The sequence below is a fragment of the Chionomys nivalis genome, chromosome 3, assembly GCF_950005125.1.
Source record: "Chionomys nivalis chromosome 3, mChiNiv1.1, whole genome shotgun sequence".
Classification (NCBI taxonomy): Eukaryota; Metazoa; Chordata; class Mammalia; order Rodentia; family Cricetidae; genus Chionomys; species Chionomys nivalis.
The window spans coordinates 56,721,981-56,742,457 of NC_080088.1; the positions used below are offsets into that span (position 1 = coordinate 56,721,981).

General features: G+C 42.0%; 1 pseudogene; it reads left to right on the forward strand.

The window, feature by feature from the left end:
- The window catches only part of LOC130871275 (NAD kinase-like), a 31,308-nt pseudogene extending 17,166 nt beyond the window's left edge, over positions 1 to 14,142 (forward strand).
- Positions 14,143 to 20,477: the final 6,335 nt, after the last annotated feature.

Here is a 20,477-nt window from a genome sequence, read left to right on the forward strand (position 1 = left end):
CCAATGTGACCTTTGTAAACAGTCTTTCTACCTCTTTAGAATCAGCATCACCTGAAGAGTTGATTTGGAATTACTCCAAAGCTCATATAAGCTTTCTTCTTTCATCTTCATTCTTTTCTCTTTTTTTCTCCTCTATGTATCTTCCAACTGATTGCCACACTTAGGTCTCTTCCGCTTTTGATGCCTTCCATCCCATTTTTAATTTTGCTGAAAATTCTCCTTAGCTCAAGTGTTTCTGCTTTAGATATTGTTAGTTTGTTCACCCCGTTTTACTGATAAAATACTGAATTATTTTCTCTTTCTTGAACCTCACTGAGTTTCCTAAAAACACCTATTTTGACTTTTCTGTCTGAGAGTTTGCATATATTAGTTGCTATGTGATCAGTCTCACTGGTGTCTTATCTTAGGTGAGGCCAAGTGTCCTAGAAGTTTTAGACAGTTGTTGACAAGTACCAATGACTTTGAGTAAAAGGAATCCTTACTTAAATGTTCCAGTCTTCATAATCTGGCTTTGTGTGTACCCATCCTTCCAGAAGTTCTTACCAGGCTTTCTGTTCTATCTGACCTTGGGTCACTGTTACTGTTTGAGCACTAGATGACACTCTAGGTTCAGGTTTGCTGCCAGTCCGTAATTGGTGCAGAGTCAACAATTTCACCTCTGAAGTTACACATTCTATTTTTGCCCTCAATTCTGCAGCTGTTGTGCTGCTATTCAGAATGGTTTGAGAAAATGCTGGAAAACAGTAATGCAGCTTAATAAGATACTGCCTGAGTATCTTGAGTGGGTCTGGATGCTTCATTCACAGCCCAACAGCCTGTGGTTTGGAGCTAAGGGTCTCTGCTTTACTGTAGAATGTCTAGCCCTGAACTCCAAAGCAACAACTTGGCAACTATTTCCTTCTTCTCCCAGGGGACAATGTCATACTGCCTTTGGCTGGGAGCACAATAGGACAGACAGTCGGGTGACTAATAATGCACTGTTTTGTTGCTTATGGTACTCACAACTCACTGAATCCAATGCAAGACTAAGACACTTTGATACTATGGTTTAGCAACTGCTAAAATTGAACCAGTGGCCCCAAGACCCGTTATGAGTGATAGAGACTATAACACATTTGTTCAACTCTGGCCATGGTAGTTGGCACGGGGGTAAGGTGGAGATGGGTGGGCAGAGGCCACCGGTCTTGTGCACTGACCTGTGTGCTGAAACTAATAGGATTTTTTTGGTGTTGGTTTTCATTGGCTCATCAGAGTTCTAAGGCCAAGTTTGGTATTTCCTCCCCTGTCCTGGGCCTGAAGAAGGAGTTATGGAAGAAGATTTTTGATTGCCATGCTAGCACAAGCTAGATCTCTAACCTCTTACCGAGTGACAGATACCATAAGCTCTGCCTGCATTGAGGTTTCCTCCTACTAAACCTGTTACCAGAACACAAGTCTAAAGCCTGGATTTAATTCTTCCCCATCGCCAAGTTGGGAGACATCTTTCTCTTTGCTGTTTCTTTGGGTTGGAGGAAAGATGATAAAGAAAATTCTCCCCTTCCTGCCTCTTCTTCAGTGTGCGTCCCCATATTATGCTAGAATCAAGGGTGATGGCAACCCTTCTCTTTTCCTATGTCCATATGAAGGGTGGTTGGTATGTGTCCAACCAGGCAGATTGTTTTTTCTGGAGGTTTTTATTTCACTGCCACCTTGTTTTACCCAGTCTTCATTATAAACTCTCTCTGAGCATTCTCTACTACCTCTGCATTTTAATAATAGACTCAAAACCATCCTGGCTCCTAAATCTAGATTTTTAGCTGTAATTCAGTATAGACTTCTGCTAATTCATGAAAATCTCCATGCTATAAACAGAACTTTCTGTCTCTCTTCTCCAACCTAAAGCTGTCTGCCTTCAGACTTCCACAGAAACTCTCACAGCACTCTCTTTTCACGTTAGACACATCAGTAACCACACAGAAAACATTTATTGACCTCACATGTATTGGGGGAGACTGCTTGTTCATTCTCAGTCATGAAATAATCACTCAGAAACTATATTATTTGCAAACTATTTGGCCAATAGCATAAGCATATTTCTAGCTAGCTCTTATATCCTAAACTAACCCGTCTCCATCAATCTGTGTATCACCATGTGGCTGTGGCTTACCAGCAAGGTTCTGGCGAGCTCTAGCAGAGGCGTCTGTCTCCAGCGGCTACATGGCTTCTCTGACTCTGCCTACTCTCTCTGTATATCTCGTTCAGCCTGGCTTTACTCAGTTAAGCCATTGGCCAAAAGCGGTTTCTTTATTAACCAATGGCAATAAAACATATTTAAAACATACATCACCTCCCGCATCACATGTGCTGTGAACTATGGGTTAGGTGTGATTTCCCTTCCAGAGTTTGTGTGTTGGAGGGTCTGCCACAGTGAGGCAGTGGCAAGAGACAATGTGACCTTTAAGAAGTGGAGTATGGGGAGGGGAGAAAGTCCTGAGTGGGTGTGTGCTGTTGAAATAGGTCTGGCCACATCAAGACCCCACACACAGTGTTCCAGCCCCATGGGGGTGGCAAAGCCTTTCCAGGTGAGGCTTACAGGGATGGCAGAGTCTTCCTTGGGGGTCTGAGTTAGATGTTGACAGTGTGTGCAGAAAATGTCCACTGTAGCAGCCCCTCCTGAATAATTGCTATTTAAAGACAGTCCCCTGTGGAGACTGCTCCTACTGAGATTAGCTAACCCTGTCTCCTTTTTCTAGATACCTCAACCCTGGACGTTCTAACATTTCCACAACCTAGTGTTGTGTGTACTATTTGCTACTGAATGGTATATTCACCTACGTGATTTCTGAGACAAGTAAGACCCTCTAGGAAAGTCCCGCAATGCTCCTCTATCCCAACTCACACTGTTGTCATGGATTATCCAAGGCTCTGTACCTGATATTCCCCTGATGGCCCATCAACCCTGAAGCCAGTGTGGTCATTTCAGTTCTCCATCTCCTACTTCACCCCTCTACTCCTCCTTCTGTTTCTAAAGCATAGTTCCTCCACTGGACTTTCACAGGCTATATTCTGATTCTCAGTACATTTTCAAGATTGTGATCTGCACAGGCTGATGTGCTTCTACTGAATACCAACCCTTGTACTTGGACATTGTATTAATGGATGATGAAGTTCTTCTCTCACCTCCAAGAAAATGCCAGCCCCTTTAAAAAAAAAAAACCAATAATAGACAAATCACACATCAAACCCTGAGAACAGAACCTCTAGATAAAATATTGATCTTCAGGGTGAAGGTCCTGTACACATTGTATCTATGTGGTTTCTGAGAGCAGAAGGTGAAGGCTGTATGTTCTTCCATCTTCTTCCACCTTGGCTTCTAGAAAATACTTCAGTTTACAGAGCTGATATAGAGCTCAGTGAATAGCTGTTCCCACTTATAAGTTCCGAGCGCTCTGAGTTATACTATTAAAGTATAACAGAGCAGACTATGTAAACAAAAATACTCTTAAAGTATATCCCAGTAGTGTAGTGCCTAGGGTAAGAATCCCAATGTCAAGCCTGGCTCTGGGATCAGTGAGGTACCCTAGCCTTCAGGGCAGCTCTGCGTGCCTTAGTATCTTAACTCTACACACATTACAGATCCTCATTTCAACTGAGCACTGGAACTTTTGCACATTCCTTGTGTAGCTGGCTGGTAAGCACACCCACACCCAGAAACCTCAGTTCCTGTCAGCACAATTTGGACAGATTTAGAAATCCTTTCCAGCGAGTTAAAATCTTCGCCCTCCCCCCCAAGATATTGACCCATCTGCCCTAGGTTTGACTCCTCATACCAGAAAATGAACAAATGTCACTTCCAAAGAATAGTTATACAGATATCTGAGGGTAAAATTTTACTAAATCTTTATTGGAGTCACCTAAACAAATGTAATTCAACATTGCAATTATCCTTGACTTTTTGGTTTCCTTGTTGTCCTTCATTTAGCCAGCTCAGTTGGTTACATCTGCTTTAGTTTAATTACTCAGAACAGAAGTTTGTGTACCACTTGATCAGCATAAATCAGACAAATGTAATATGATTTCATGCTCGAGGCTAGGTATATATTTAGTAATGCAGCCTGCTATTATACGGAATTTTTATTCCGGTCACAACCCACTGCTGATTTGTGCTGTGTTATGACCAACTACATTTTTAATATGAGACATTGCCAGGTTCTGTCTCCCAATATGGAGACTCAGTATAATAAATCTTTGGACCCAAGGGCAAGGCTTCTCCATTTTTAGCTATTAAGTTTCATCTTGATATATTCAGTTTAAAATCCAGTGGGTATCTAAATTCTAACTCTACAATGAAATGACTTCAATGTTACCCCAAGTTTAAATTTTATCCATTTCATAATTTAAAATATGTTAGTGTTCCTTAGGAGCTAGGCACATGCTCAAAACTGGGACTCAACAGAGTCAGAGCTTCTGCTAACAGAGAGTTCATAGAGTCGAGGAAGGAGTAGAGAGAAGGGTTGCAATGGTCAGTTCAGAAAAGGCCTCCTTTTTCACCTTCCCGGTGCTCGGGTGCCACGAAGCACACCTGCAGGCTGTTAGGTCTTAAATAAGAGTTAAATAGATCTTTCTCCAGCAGTTGAAAAATACCATGTATCTGTTTTCCCCTCCAACCAAACCTATTTGTCACAGGAATGCACCCTGGGAACCTGGCATGAAGGTTCTGTTGCAATTCCTTGGTTTTAGTCCAAGTAATCACTCAGGTTCTCTGAGATGAACTTTCATAATCCCCTTGGGAAAATAAGAGGCCTGACCCACTTTACCAGTCTGAGGTATATCTACTTTGTTTTCCTAACTTCTCTCTCTAATTCCAACTGAAAGTTCAAAGCTTGCTGCATTCCAGCAGAGTGCAGCGAAAAGTCTGCCTTGTCTAAAGTCGAAAGAATCTTGTAATCAATCCTTCCCTTAGCCTCTCGGTTTCTTCTGATTACATAACTACACACAATCACTTGTAATGTTTCTGCTAAGTGTAAAACATGTTCTAACAGTAACTTTCTATATTCAACTCTATATGAAGAAAAGGAATTTTTTTCAATTATACCATTTTCACTAGCAGTTAGAAAAGATGATCACTTCTTCAGCAAAGAAAAAGTACCAAGGCAGTAAGCATTTCTAGGTCTACATTTCAAAAGTTCTGATTTATGCGTGTAATAAACACAAAGAAGGCAGAAAGGAGGGACCTGAGGCTCCAATCAACCTTCCCTCCAGGAGAAGTAAAGTTGCTTGTTTTTTCTGCATCATGATGTTTTCTATTTTCTTTCTGCTTTAACTTCACTTTTCAGAAATAAAGCTGAAACTAAGAAAACAGACATTTTACTGTATTTAGGGTAGAAGGGGATATATAGAAGCTGGATTAGAAGAGACTGAGCTGGCCGAAACTCAAAATATTTGGAATGTTTACTCTTACAAACTAGCTCTGACATCTCACCTCTGGCATCAGCAGCTGACCCCTGAGCCAGAAACCCACAGGCAACTTACTGGGGAATCTTAGTGACATACCAACCATTCAACTGCCCTTGGCAAAGTACACTCCCACACTCCTCTCCTTTGCCCCCATCTTGCCAGCCTGGTCCTTCAGGTACTCAGGAGCTGGCTCTTCATAAGACTATTCCTCCCAGACAACCATCCTTTCGCCAATGACTTTGTGCCCCAGGATGCCTTTTCTGACCAAGGAATAACTCAAGTCGTCACACTTTGGTCTGCTTGGACTGTTACTAAACTCAATAATAATAATAACAAATATTCTGGTTGCTTATAGAATAGATAGAATATTGCTGACTGGATATATGTCTCAGCATGGAATATGATTAGTTAGACTTCAACTTATTCCACTCTGATTTATGTCATCTAGTTAGTCAACAGTAAAGAAATAGAGGACACCACATTGCTCAATTAGACACACCAGCACCCCTATGTCAGCTGAGCAAATGACTTGAATCAATGTTTAGTGTGTGGGTGCATGCGTGTGTGCATGTATGTGTCTGTGTGTTAGCTATGTATCATGCATGTATTAGCACTCTGTCACTACCACAAAGGTCTGAAATGAATGAACTTATAAGGAAAAAGTCTTATTGTGGCTCACGGGTGTGGAGGGTTCAGTCCACAGTTGATTAACTCCATTGTTTTGGGGTCTATTTAGTAAGACAGTGTGTCATGGAATGAGCATATGATAGCACAAAACTGCTCACTTTGTGGTCAGGAAGTGAAAGAGAAGGAGAAGAAGGGGCTGGAATCTCAGTCTTATTAGTCTAAAGACCTCTCAATAGCCCTACCTCTTAAAGGACCATGAGCTGAGAACCAAGCCTATGGTCCTCTCCATGGATACTTAACAAAACCAAACAGTGCTCAATGAAACCAAAGAGCAATCTCCTCAGAGGAAGTGAACTTTGACCAGCAATTTCTCCAGACCTTGGTAGAAAGTGTACAAGTGTATGGTGCACATAGGAATATTAATAGCAGTAGTAATAACAGTAGTAAATATATATATATATACAATATGCTTTATATGCATACTATGTATTACTTTATATATGCAACAATTCTGTAAGAGATTATTGTCATAATTTCATAAAGTAAGGAATTTCAATCTTACATAGTCCTTTATGAGACCACTGCCTTATCTTGAGTGTTCTGCTTGTGGGACTAGAAAGATGGGACTTTAGAGACAGAGAATTTTATTAATAGAGTAGCAAGGCCCTTTCTTCCACATACCTCACCGCTGTGTGATTACCATCCCCTTCCTGCTGCATACATTGTATCAGCAGATTCAATCAAATGATTTCATATAGCTCTCGGCAATGGGGTGAAGAGGCATTCATTAAATATTCTGTTATCTTCATCTATCAACAGCACCCACGCTATTTCATTTGCAGAGCTTTCCATTGGAACATGATTTCTTTGTTTTAAACTTTCCTGTAAAGAGATACTACCTCAAACACATGGGTAAAACAGTCTTCCTAGAAGAAGCCTTTACCGAGGACAGTTTTAAATTAAAACAAAAACGATCCTATCTGGTAGGAAAAGCCATGGCAGAGTATGAGACTTTGGTCTCCAGGTACCAGGACAAGATAAGTCTGAGTGTGCCTCCACAAGTCCAAAAGAGCAGAGGCCACTCCCTCATCAAGCCCTTTCCTGAGTAAGGCTCTCAGGAGAAGTTGGCCTGCAATCTTTAGCTATTGTTTGTGCTTTTGCATATGAATTTGCATTAATGGTACTCTGTCAAGGTACTGAGTTTGTTACTTATTACCTAACAAGAAAATGCTCATGGTATCAACAAGAGAATCAAAGAGTATTCCCATGAGGTAGGTACTTTGGAGGGAGCATATGGGGAGAAAGAAGCCAGGGAGAAATCTTCACAAGAAGCGTTCCTGTCTTGAGTCACATTTCCCCTAGAATTTGGTTTCTGTCTCTGTCTCCTTATAAGGGATTAATTTTGAAAGCTTTTGTTTCACAATAAGTTCAAGAAGTTGTTTGAAGCACGGGAAACGAGAGGCTTGGACAAGCAGGTTGCCTCTTCTTACTCCACTGTTTACCTTAGCAATGAGAACTAGGTACTGCAGGTAAAATGCTACCCGTATTTTAATATCTGAAGATTCCCTTATGCCTTTGGCAGTCACAAACACTTCAAAGATGGAAGAAATTTTATCTATCTTCTTCTTCCTGTGGCCTACCACAGTGCCTACCAAATTAACACATCCAACCGGTGACCAGCCCAATTAGAGACATTCTATGGACTATAAAGCTGCCCCAAGTAGTGCCAGACTTGAACTTCTCAGGTTCATCCCAAGCATGGGAAGCAGGATGTCAGTAATTAATAAACTCAGACATGACATAATTCTTTCTCTAAGCACATAGAAACCATTATTTAAAAGATCTGAAAGTAGGAGAAATTTTAGCCACCAACCAAATAGTAACACCTTAGTCAAAATGAAATATATATATATATATATATATATACATATATATATTATATATTATATATATGATGGCTGTACTAGAAAACTTAATGGAACTGGGATTTTTCTACACTTACTTACAGTATAGGCGTCAAGTATCACAGCCCAATGTACTAGTCTCATAACTATCCAAATACTCATCTAAATAAGCCTTCCACGCTGCCAGTCATGCAAACATACAGCAATGCAGCTATGTACAAAACGCAATACATTTGATAAAAAATAAATAACAAATTGCTTTATGTATTTACCATAATATATTTTAATGCTATTTCAGAGCACACTTTCCTTATTAAAATTTGTAGTTGAAACATTGCTGTGTTATGCCAACCACAGTTTCATAAATCCTATGTTTGTGTTTCTTGGTTACATCATTTTCTCTTATGTTTACGTTTACTCTCGTCTTATTTTCTTTAGCATAGCCCTAAGAATGAAAGGCTAATGTATGCATTAATATAGCCTATACCAGTAGGAGATTGTACAAATAGGTTTTCATAATTACATTGTGTGATGTTTGCACAGTCATAACATTGCCAATGATGCATATCTCAAAATGTATCCCATTAGTAAGCAATACACAATATAATTAATTCAAGTGATCTTGCAGGTACTAAAAGAAAGGTAACGTTCAAACACTTCGTTGTTGAACCTGGGCTAATATAAACGAGTGATGTGAACACAGCATGTCAACAAATGCAACTTTTATTACTACATTTTCAAAACTGGCCCAAATATAAATTAACAAGAACTCTGTAACCAGAAAAACTTGTGTATTTCATGTAGAGGAGGATCTGATGTCGATGTCTTGGTTTGAGTTGACTTCACTCTTCACTTTTGTGGTGGTTTAAAAGAAAATGACCCCACAGGCCAACAGTAAGTGGCACTATTAAGAGGTATGACCTTGGTGGAGGCAGTATGTCACTAGGGGGTGGGCTTTCAGGTTTCAAAAGCTCAAGCTAGAACTAGTGACTCACTGTCTCTTTCTGCTGTCTACAGACCGAGATGTAAGACTTTCAACTATATCTCCAGCACCATATCTGCCTGCATGACGCCATGCTTCCCACCATGACAATAACGGACTAAACCTCCAAACTGTATGCCAGCTCCAAATAAATGTTTTTCTTTATAAGAATTGCCATGGTCATGGTCTCTCTTCATAGCAATAAAACCCTAAGACATAATTTTAAGCAACTCAGTTTTCATAATTTACCAACAAGACAGCTAATGCAGAAGAAAGTAGTCCAGATAACAATAAGAAATCAGTTTCCCTCCAGATACCTCCCAATTTGAGGAAGACATCTTATTTTGCTGAAACACAAAAGCACATATTTGGTATACCGTGAAACTTGAGTTCATTTGATAGCAACGTACTCTCAAAATCCTTTGCTGCCATGCTTTGAACAGCAAAACCTTCTCGTTATCTAACATGCATATTCCTCACTGGGATCAAGCAGGGCAGCATTCCTTTCTTGCTCAATTCTCAGTCTGTAAACAAGTATCCTTCACAGAGCCCCATTAATGTGCCCCGGTGGATGTTGCTGTTCATCTTTTGTCCTGTTGCTTAGTGAGTTCACTGTGTAAGAATGCCATCAATCATACTGTTGAAATATCAGTTGGTGTTTCTGACTACAATATGGCTATAATATTCCTTAAGGATAATATGTATATATTAGATAAGTCATATCCAGGAATAAGACGTAATTTTACTATCTGTGAATTCACTGTTAACTAATCAATAATAAATATTAAATAAAGTACCTTTAAACACACTTTGAAAGCAGGGCTATGTATTAATCTATTGAAGAAGATATTGTGACCTAAGGCTACCAGAATGTAATCCTGAATTTCCCCAGCAAACAATAGTATTTGACAAGTATCGTGACTCAGTGTAACATAAAACTACCATGAGTAACTTAATGTCACTATATACTGGCTGCAATTGCTTATCTGTGATCTCAGTACTCTGGTAACACCATGCCTGTCACCTTAGTGCTTCTAGCCCTTGGCGAGAAACATTTGCTCCAGTCACCTTGCCCTGACAAAGCCATGCATCATGCCTCTGTGACCCCTCAGCCCAATTTTATCTTCTCCATGAAACCTTCCTTATGGCACTGAACCTCAGCTAACTGATTCATATTCGAACCTTTAATGGAACTGTGACTTTGTCTGGATTGTAGGCAACACACTATTATTGAAAGGTAGCGCTATAGAGAAGTTTAAGACTCCTCTAGCCCACACTCTGCTTTTACATCTGAGGACACTGAGACCTCCCCGAGGATTGACACAAGGACATGTCATTTCTATGCCTGAAACATGAATGTGGGCCCTGACTCTGTGCAGCCTCTGCTACTTTAAACCAGCTACCATCAAGTTCTGACACTGTTTTATATACATCTGTGAAAGTGTAAAAGTGAGAATTACAGGCATACTGAGCCTCATTCTCTCTGTAGAACTGGTCATACTCGATCTATATGTAAATCAGCAGGGGCAGTCGGGGAATCAGTAACTACTTGATCCATCAGACTTACCTTAGTCCGTGTCTCAAAACTGTCACCTGGGTCATCAAGCTTCAATCTGAAGGAGGAAGCATTCAAACAGCACCTTTGACCTAATTCCCTGAGCCTTGATTCCATCCACTAGTTGAATCGGAGTACCAGATACATAAATTACTATTTTTGTTTAGTTTTGGGGTTTTTTTTGTTTTTGTTTTTGTTTTTTTTTAAATACAGAGTGTCTATGTGTAGTTCTCCTTGTCCTGGAACTCTCTGTGTAGACCAGGCTGGCCTCAAACTCACAGAGATCTACTTGGCTCTGCTTCCTGAGTGCTGGGATCAAAGGTGTGCACCATCTCCGCCCTGTTTAGGATTAGTCCTTTAACAGAATTCTTCTCTGGAATGTTGTGCTCCTAAGAGACTCATCTATATGAGTTGTCACAGAAATACTTGAAAGAACAGAGGGAGAATGTATCATAGAAAAAGTTGGGGGAAACTGAGTTGGAACTGCTTTGATATCAGCACAGTGGCAAAACTGGAAATGAGGCAAGCTTACAAGTAATGATTATCATTACCTTCAATCATTTTGCTATTAGAACCATTGGATACACTATCATTTAACTATACTATGCTTGATTGCATTGCCATGGGTCCATTGTCTAGTCACTGGAGAATATCAGATGGTAAGAGCTCCTGGATTCCATACTATACACATAAAAGAGTAAGGTTCTCATTTCAGTATGAAATTGCTAATACGTACAACACAGTAGAACTTCCACTTGTAATTTTTTAAACAAAACGTGAAAAAAAATCATGGTCTCTCTCTCTCTCTCTCTCTCTCTCTCTCTCTCTCTCTCTCACCAATAAAGTACTTGCCACACAGACCTGAGATGGATCCCCAAAATCCATGTAAAAAGTTGTGCAAAGCAGCAGGAACTTGCAACCCCAGTCCTCGGGAAACAGAGATAGGTGGATACCAACCAGCCCAACCCAATCAGAGAGCTCCACACCAGTGAGAGGCCTTATCACAGAAACAAAGTAAATAAATTCATGAGGAATGTCATTGGAGGTTGCCCTCTGGTTTCCACAAGCGTGGACACTCACACACACACACACACAGACACACACACACACACACACCCCAATAGACACATACGCACATACAGGTTAAAATATGATGGAGGATGCAATTGTACTAAAGTATTTTCATGGGGAGTGTGCAAAGTCTATCCACATTTAAGCAGCCTACACTTCTATTGTCTGCTCCTTGCAACTTCCGGTGACACCTACTGTTTCTCCCACCCACCTTCCTCCGTGGGTTTCTCCCCTGCAGAGAAATTCACTGAATTTTCCCCAGCCTTCAGACGTAATGGCAGAGCAAAACTGCCCAGAACATTACTATTCTGATACAGCTGCACTGAACCTTGCTTAAGAAGTGGATGTAGAAAGAGGAGCCTGAGAGAAAGTAGGACTTCTTCTCTCTCTCTCTCTCTCTCTCTCTCTCTCTCTCTCTCTCTCTCTCTCTCTCTCTTTCTCTGTGTGTGTGTGTGTGTGTAAAACACCTTTTCTTGAGGATCACGGCTAATCAGAACTTCTGAGACCATGAGTTAGCTGTATTAGAAGAAGAAGACCAAGTCCTTTCTTGGTACTAACTTGTTTTTTTTGTTTGTTTGTTTCCAGACATTGAAGTTAGTCATGCAAATACGGTGATATATATCTAATATAACAATGATATGGAATGCTACCTATACAGTACACAATTGTTCATTTCCCTTATTTAAAGCCTTACAAAGAATCCCTGTAACTGACAATCAGATTCTTACCGAGCACACAGTGCTTCAGATCTGGCCCCTGCCTTTCTCTCCAACTCTGTCTCTTAGGACTATCAGGAAGCACCCTGGCTGATCCACTGACAGGCAGTGTCTAAACACCTGCCCAAAGAGCCCTTCCTACCTCATTTGGACAGGTTCTCTTTTTTGAAGACAAAACTCTAGTATAGCATAGTTTCCTAGACTTCAAATCCCCCCCTCCCCCGGCTTTGTGTCCCTAGGATAATGCAAACCCAGTATTTACAATGGTGTGCGATATGTATTCCTTCATTTGTTCGCTTGTTATCTCTCTTTCAGATTTTACTATGGGCAAGGTCTAATAAAATAAATTAATGGTAATCAAACAGAACATTACATAGAAGGGACTCTGTACTGAGCAGCCGTGGGGTGGCTGGCAGCTGGGTCACTAACAGCCAGGTAGCAGTAGGGCAGCAGGGACTGCTGACTTGGCCCAGCATGTAGACACCCACGTGGGCACATGGTAGCCAAGGCGTTTTCCTCATATCAACAGTGGAAATTGAACAGGAAAAGAATTGATTTAGGAAGAGAGCCCTCATTAAGCCTCATACCACTGCACAGCGTGTCATGGGGATGAGACCTACAATCATTCCATCAGGCTCCGAGCCAAGTCCCAGAGCCTCTTAGCTTCACCTGCCCTGTGCAGCAGCAAGGAGCTCAGGAGGACCCACTCTCTCAATGGGCCATGCCGGGTGACCATGTTTGAACCAAAGGTCTGCGTGCTACAGAACCCCCAGACCATCATAAACATCCAGGACCCTGAAAGCCAGAGGTTGACATGGAACAAGTCTCCCAAGAGTGTGCTTATCATCAAACAGATCTGAGATGCCAGCCTACTGCAGCCCTTCAAAGAGCTCTGTATATACCTCATGGAGGAGAGCAACATGATCGTGTATGTGGAAAAGACAGTGCTGAAGACCCTGCTATAGTGAGTGGGGAAAACTTTAGACCAACGAGGAAGAAGTTCTACACTCTCCATGAAGATTATGATGCCATTTCCAACCAGATAGACTTCATCATATGCCTTGGAGGAGACAGCACCATGCTCTATGCTTCCTCCCTTTTCTAGGGCAGTATGCCTCCTGTCACTGCCTTCCTTCCACCTTGGCTCTCTGGGTTCCTGACCCCATTCATCTTTGAGAACTTCTAATCCCAAGTGAATCAGGTGATAGAGGTGACGGCTGTTGTTATCCCAAGGAGCCGGCTGAAGGTCAAGGTGGTGAAAATGCTCAGAGACAAGAAGATAGCCATCTATTATGGCCTCAGCGAAAATGGCCTGGCCACACAGGACAGAAAGCTGGTCATTCAGTACTAGGTTTTGAATGAAGTGGTGATCGACAGGGGCCCCTCCTCATACCTGTCAAACATAGATGTCTACCTGGATGGATACCTTGTCACCACTGTGCAGAGTGCTGGAGTGATCATGTCCATCCTGATGGGCAGCACGGTATATGCAGCTGCAGCCGGGGCTTCCATGGTCCTCCCCAGTGTGCTGGTCATCATGATTACAGTCATTGCCCCCACTCACTGTCATTCTGGCTCACTGTGGTCCCCGCAGGAGTCAAGCTGAAGATTATGCTGTCACCTGAAGCCAGGAACACTGCATGAGTATCTTTTGATGGATGGAAGAAGCAGGAAATGAGCCATGGAGACAGCATCAGCATCAGCGCCTCCTGCTCCCTGCTGCCCTCTATCTGTGTGTGTGGCCCTGTGAGTTGCGGGTTTGAGAGCCTTGTCCAGTGTCTGCACTGGAATGCTCGAAGGAAGCAAGCTCACTTCCCAGAAGATGAGGTCCAGTATGAGGAGAACAGCTAGGCCTCACTTCCCAGCCTCCAACCTGAACCCTCAAGCACTTGGGGGCCTTACCGCTGGCCTTCTGACTGGCCTGGCCTTGACAAACTACATGGCTGTCCAGGCATCTGTGTCTTGTATACCTTGTTGGGAGAGCTTGGGTGAGTCTTTTGAAGAACAGGTCAGCTTTCTAATGTCTTTAAACCTCTTTTTCATTTCGACAAAAGCAAAATGAGAATGGGACTGGGTGTCCTACATCTTTCTCAAGGGCCCCCTTGAGATTCCAGGTCAAGAATTTCCATAGATCAGTCTGTTGAAGTTCTGAGGGGTCAGAAATAATTTTTCTTCCCTTTGATAACGAAATAAATGTCTCAGCCAGAAATTTCCCTTTAGCTGCAGTGCTTTTCCCCAGGGCCTGTACCTTTCCCCCTGCAACTCTTGGGGTCACCTGGCAGCTTTACTATGGGTTGGCAAGGCATGTGATGGTTAGGTGCCTCTAAGTTTGGCCCAAGGCCCCTGTCTCTTTCCAAAGCAGAAAGAGAAAGCTCCTTGCTCAGCCATTCAGCAATCTCTCATTCCTCAAATAGCAGGGTAGCACTTCCTGAGACATCTTAAATTCTGTGTACACATCTATTTCATTTTAAACTTTGTGAAGTGATTATGTACATATTTTCTTGTACATGCTTTGTGAAGATTTAGAAGAGACTGCCTGTTGTCTAGTGTTTATATTATGCCCAGGCAAATTCAGACAGCCCAGGACTGGACTTCCACTCGTCCCTTACACAGTGGTCCCAAGGGTTTTGAGACCAGCTCACTATTGACATCAGGCTTGAGGACCTGCCCTCCTTCCACAAAAGTCTTAGTATGCATATGAGCAGCAGCCATAGGGAGCCCTGTGTGCAGTGCATGTACATAAACAAGTAACACACATGGGTGCCACGCAGGCCCAGGAGCCTTTGTGGAGTCAGAGGTCAGCCAAAGCTCCTCAGTTAGGCGTCTGCCTTCAGTTTCGTCTTCACCTCTCATGGCAGTAGTAGGAAGAGAGGATTGCCCATTCTTTTGCTGGCTTCTGGGGCAAAGTCAGGCTTCTGTCTCGTGGTGCTCCAAAAGGCTGGCTAATTGCTGTAGGTCTGGCCATGCTGAGCTTTTTTGTGCCTGTTAAAGCCAGGACCTACTAGGTCCTTGTCACACCTCAGTACCAATAAAGTCCTAAGTGATCTGGCTTCAGGGCTGGTCTGCTGTGGTCGCTTGTCCCCAAGATCTGTGCTGTTCATCTGGGATTATGAGCAGAGTAGACCTCTGCTATGATCCAGAGGAGAGCAAGGTCTGCAGTGTGGGGAATGCATCTAAGAAGCAAGTGTTGACATGTCTAGAAACAGCTGCTTAACCTAGAACACATGGAGTTTTCATGTGAATTCTTAATGTTTCATATTAATATCCTAAAATTTGTTCATTGTTTGATGTGGGAGTATCATATATCAATCTGTTGCTTTCATTGGTTAATTAATAAAGAAACTGCTTGGCCTGATAGGTTAGAACATAGGTGGGTGGAGTAAACAGAACAGAATGCTGGGAGGAAGAGGAAGTGAGGCAGACGCCATGCCTCTCCTCTCCAGCAGCAGATGCGATGAAGCTCCAGCCCAAGATGGACGTACGCTAGAATCTTCCTGGTGGGTCACCACCTCGTGGTGCTACACACATTAATGGAGGTAGGTTGATAAGGATGTGAGAGTTGGCCAGTAGGAGGCTGGAGCTAATGGGCCAAGCAGTGTTTCTATGAATACAGTTTGTGTGTTGTTATTTCAGGTATAAAGCTAGCCATGTGGTAGCCGGGCAGGCCTGTTTTTATTATTATTATTATTATTATTATTATTATACTTATTATGAAGGCCATTTTATTATTTTCAGATTTTTCCCAATAAGTTAACTTGTTTTTGTTTCTAAAAAGAAAATTATGTAAAAGAGCAGGGAGATGGAGGCTTGAAACATGAAAGAGGAAGAAGTGAGGAAAAGGTTGGGGATTGGAAGAGACAGAGAGGGGAAGAAGAGCCATCTGATTTCTCGCCAGCCGCTTCCCATCTCTACACGCGGGCCCTGTCAGACACAGGTGCTCTATGCTCTGTCACAACAGACAAAACAGGCTTCCAAACCAGCCCTGCCACTTGCTCTGTGATCCAGCATAAATTACTAACCTTTCCTACGATCTAGCTTCCTCATCTCTGCACTGAAGGCAATTATGTTCATTTCAAGGATTACACCAGATAATTGTGATCTAACTGACACAGTGCCTAGCACACAATCCACACGCGGTGCACCGTCAGCTGAAAATTCATTTCTAGGTCACGTTGGGAATGACAGAAGACACTTTTTTTCTGCAGCACCACAAGGCACATACATGGTCAGATACTGGACCACCTACATGTGAACTAATTTTCTGGAGGTCCATACGGAACACAGAATGATAAACTCAAAGCAATAATGACATGGCCTACTTGAATCCATTCTTTAGTCATCAAAGGACAGCAGCTTCAAGCCTAATTTGGGAATCAACAAGATTTTGATATGATAATAATAATGATGATAATAATAATAATAATCTGAAAAATCAAGAAAGCAAACAAACAAAAAAGTCCCTTGAGAATAATAAATGAGTAATTCATTAAAGGAGGAGGACCTAGTCCCACACAAAACGCTTTACTTAATGGAATTTGACCTTCTGGAAATTTATGAGATAATTGAGAAATCCCCAACCACATGGAGGTAAAATATTAGATTAATTATTATATCTCTTTGGATTGGATGCCTTGAGTAGTCATCAGTTTTCGTGCTTGGTCACTCATTAACAATCATTGTCTTGACATCCTAAGTATGCTGGATGACTAATAGTTCCCAGCAGCAGCAAGCGATGTGAGTTACCAGAATCTCTGTTTACCAGGTTATTATATAGCTACACCTAGCTGCATGGCAAGGCTAGTCACGGCATTATGTGATGTTTGACCCGAAGAGAATACTGTATCCTCCAGATCGCTCTCAGCATTTCCCTGCACGACTTTGCTTTTCTCTTCCTGTCTGCCTTTGCTCACACCTTCTCCTACAATGGACCTTTTTGCTCTCCTAGTATTCAAAATTTATAATTCACTTAAGGTCCCAGTTAAGTGCCTCTTGAACCAACATCACACATAAAAAGGAAATGTGCTTTTGAGTCCCATTGCACTTTATTGCATTTCCCTCCCATACCTTTTCTTTAGGCCATCTGCTTCTGTTAGTACACTTTCATACAGTAAGTATGAAGGAAGAGTCCGCTGCATGCAGAAACAGTGACCCACTATCACCAGAGCTACTATAGATATTCAAAAGCATACCCAAGCATGGCATCCCCATGAAAGGAAAACACCTTGCTTCCCAGGAGGGAGTTTTGCTTTATTTCCAGCAGCTGGGCTCCCTTTCTGCTTCTATGCTTCCCATATGGCTGAGGAATCTAATGAGAAAGGACTCTAAGATTTTGAATTAATATCTCTTGACCAGAGAAATAACTTGATGTGAATCTCATTCATTGATCTCATTTCCCCGTGTCAGTGGCCTGAGAGTTCAAAATTAGAGAAATCTGGAAATGAAGGCTTAAGTTGGTGCTTTAGGGTGAAGAAAGAGCACTCCACTTCCCCCGTGTCCCCGATCCTGAGAAACCAGGGTTCTAGCTGGACAAAAACGCATAAGGAATAAACCAGAGTCCAAGCTAGAGAGATCATGGAGGATATTCAGTATCAGAAGACATTAAGGAATATTTTCCATTTTTATCAAATTGAGTAATGCACATTATGAAATATGAAAACTTTGACTAGAGGTGCATGTTCCAAAATCATACAATTCCTGGTATTAGTTTTGAAATACTTAAGAGAAAAAGAAGTAGTAAAGAGAGATAGCAAGAGTGATGAAATATTAACATTGAAGTTTTCTATGTCATTTTCTGCTTTTCCTTTTATACTCTAAAATATGTCTACAGTTACACACACCTTTAAAAAGTAGTCGTTTAAGACAACAGATGTCCTCAGATATGAGGATAACTCCTAATAAGGTCTTTTATGTTTGAGAGTATTAATCTTCACAATAAGACTTTTATCTGAAATGATTGGGAGGGCAGGGCTTCTGCTGTTTACGTTACCAGTCTGAACTATCTGGTTTAATTCAGGAAGCTCCAAAGCACAGCTGTGCTATGTGCTCTGTGAAGCAAATCAGAAAGCCATGTGTGCATTACGGCCTGGAGAAAGTGTCTATGATTTTTAACCTCAATATTTTCTCTTGGTCAAGATTTCAGCTTGTCCAATTCTTTGGTTTTTATCTGTGGGTGAGGCAGAGGACAAAGTGGGACCTTACAGGGTATTGAATTTCCTGGCAGCATACGTGGGAATAACCTGGTTAGCAGTCACTTATTCTGCATTTCTGCCTGCATTTTTTCTTTGACATCTGAACCATTAAACAAATAATACATCTACAGAGTTAACCAACTAATCCTTTTAATATTAGACAAAGAACCAAGAAACTTAGAATTTCCTCCTTAAATTAAATTAATATATGCAAATTTCCATTTATGAAATAATCTAAGACACAAAGTGAATTTGTATTTTAAAAATACTTTTGTTTCTGTGGCCCTACCACAGCCAGGGTGGGTCTGAGTCGGTGTTGGGGGCTCCTGATACCATTGAAGGCCATGCTGAAACCAGGGCTCTGGGCTGTCACGGCGTAAATGAACAGCAGACGGAAATTATAATAAAATATTCAGCTTTAATTAGGGAAAGACTCACAGAACCGAAGTTCCAGCAGAGAACAGGAAAACAGAAGGGGCGGCTGGGAGCACAACCGCAATCTTTATAAGTAAAAAATATCCTCGGGGGACCCCGCCCCCTGCTAGCGGGGTGATTGGCTGGGTCTCCCCTACACTGGGCCCCCACCTGAGTCCATGGTGACATCTGAGCCCAGGCTACTGCCTGGGACTATGTCCGAGTCTGTAGTCAAATTACAGTCAGGGTCTGTGATATCCTTGACCCAGGGTGCCACCAAAGGCCACATTGATGTCCAGTGTCTGGGCCGAATCCTGGGGCCATATCGGGGTCCATGGTTCAACAGCAGCCAGGGTATGGGATGATGTCCATGGCTCAAAGTGTCACAGGGGGTCGGTTATAGGAACCATGCATTAAAATCCAAAGGCTGTGCTGAGTCAGCCCTGTCCCTCACTGGCCCCAGGATAGCTGACCTTGTTGGACACTATAACAGGAAAACTGGCGCCATCCACATCCATTGAATAGCTGAGCCCAGCACTGGGAGAGATGGCCCCACCACGCATCATGGGTCTAGGAGAGTTACTGGCTCTGTCCCTTACCTGAGGGTGTTGTCACAATGACCCAAACCAACCAGCTCGGCTACCACTCAGACATGCATCCTGGATGTTGGGTTGGCCCGCCTTTAAGCTGCACCATCTTTGACCTGCTGGGCAAATGGACTGCTCCTCCAGGACGATAACCGCGTCTCCATAACTCAGGGCAACAATAAGATATCTGAAAGGAATTCGGTGAGGGTCCAGCCCGGTGATGGTGGTGTACCAAAAACCAGAGGCCTTGAACCAGACCAATGACTCGTTGAAAGGAATATTTTGCAGTGGGGCCGATTAGACAGAAGGGGTATACCACTATGTGAGACACTGCAGCTCTCGATGCCGCTAGGATGAATGAAGAGTTGTTGGAAAGATGGTCGTTTTTTGTTGTTTTGGTTTGGTTTTAATTAATTTGTGGCAAGGGGCAGATATGGAGTGATTGGGAGGTGAGCAGCATTGGGGTACATGATGTGAAATTTCCAAAGAATCAATAAAAAATTATGTTTTAAAAAATACTGTTTGTTGTCTTTTGTAAGTTCCACCAAGGACATGAATCCTCAGATACCAGAGGAGCTTTTATTCCCTTTATTTCTACTTTTCCCCCCACTGAGACAAGCATGCTCTCCTAGAAGAAACTATACATATTTTAGTGCTAACTTCACTGAATACCAGAGATAGCAAAAGATAACAGAAGAGACATGGCATTAGCTTAATTGACTGGCCAAACACAACAGAATGAGATTTTAGGAAGGAAAATAAGTGTGAATGTTTGTCTTATCACAAGGCTCGGGAAGCCACTTTATCCACAGCTATTAAAATAGAAAGAATTTAGGGACCTAATAGCACATAAACAGATCCAGGCTTTGAGAAATCACCCAAGTTAGTAGTTTCTGCATGTTTACAGAACTAAAACACTTCAGTGTATAATATTTTCAAACATTTTCAACTGGTACATATTTATAACAATTATGAGAAATGCAATAATTCAATACAC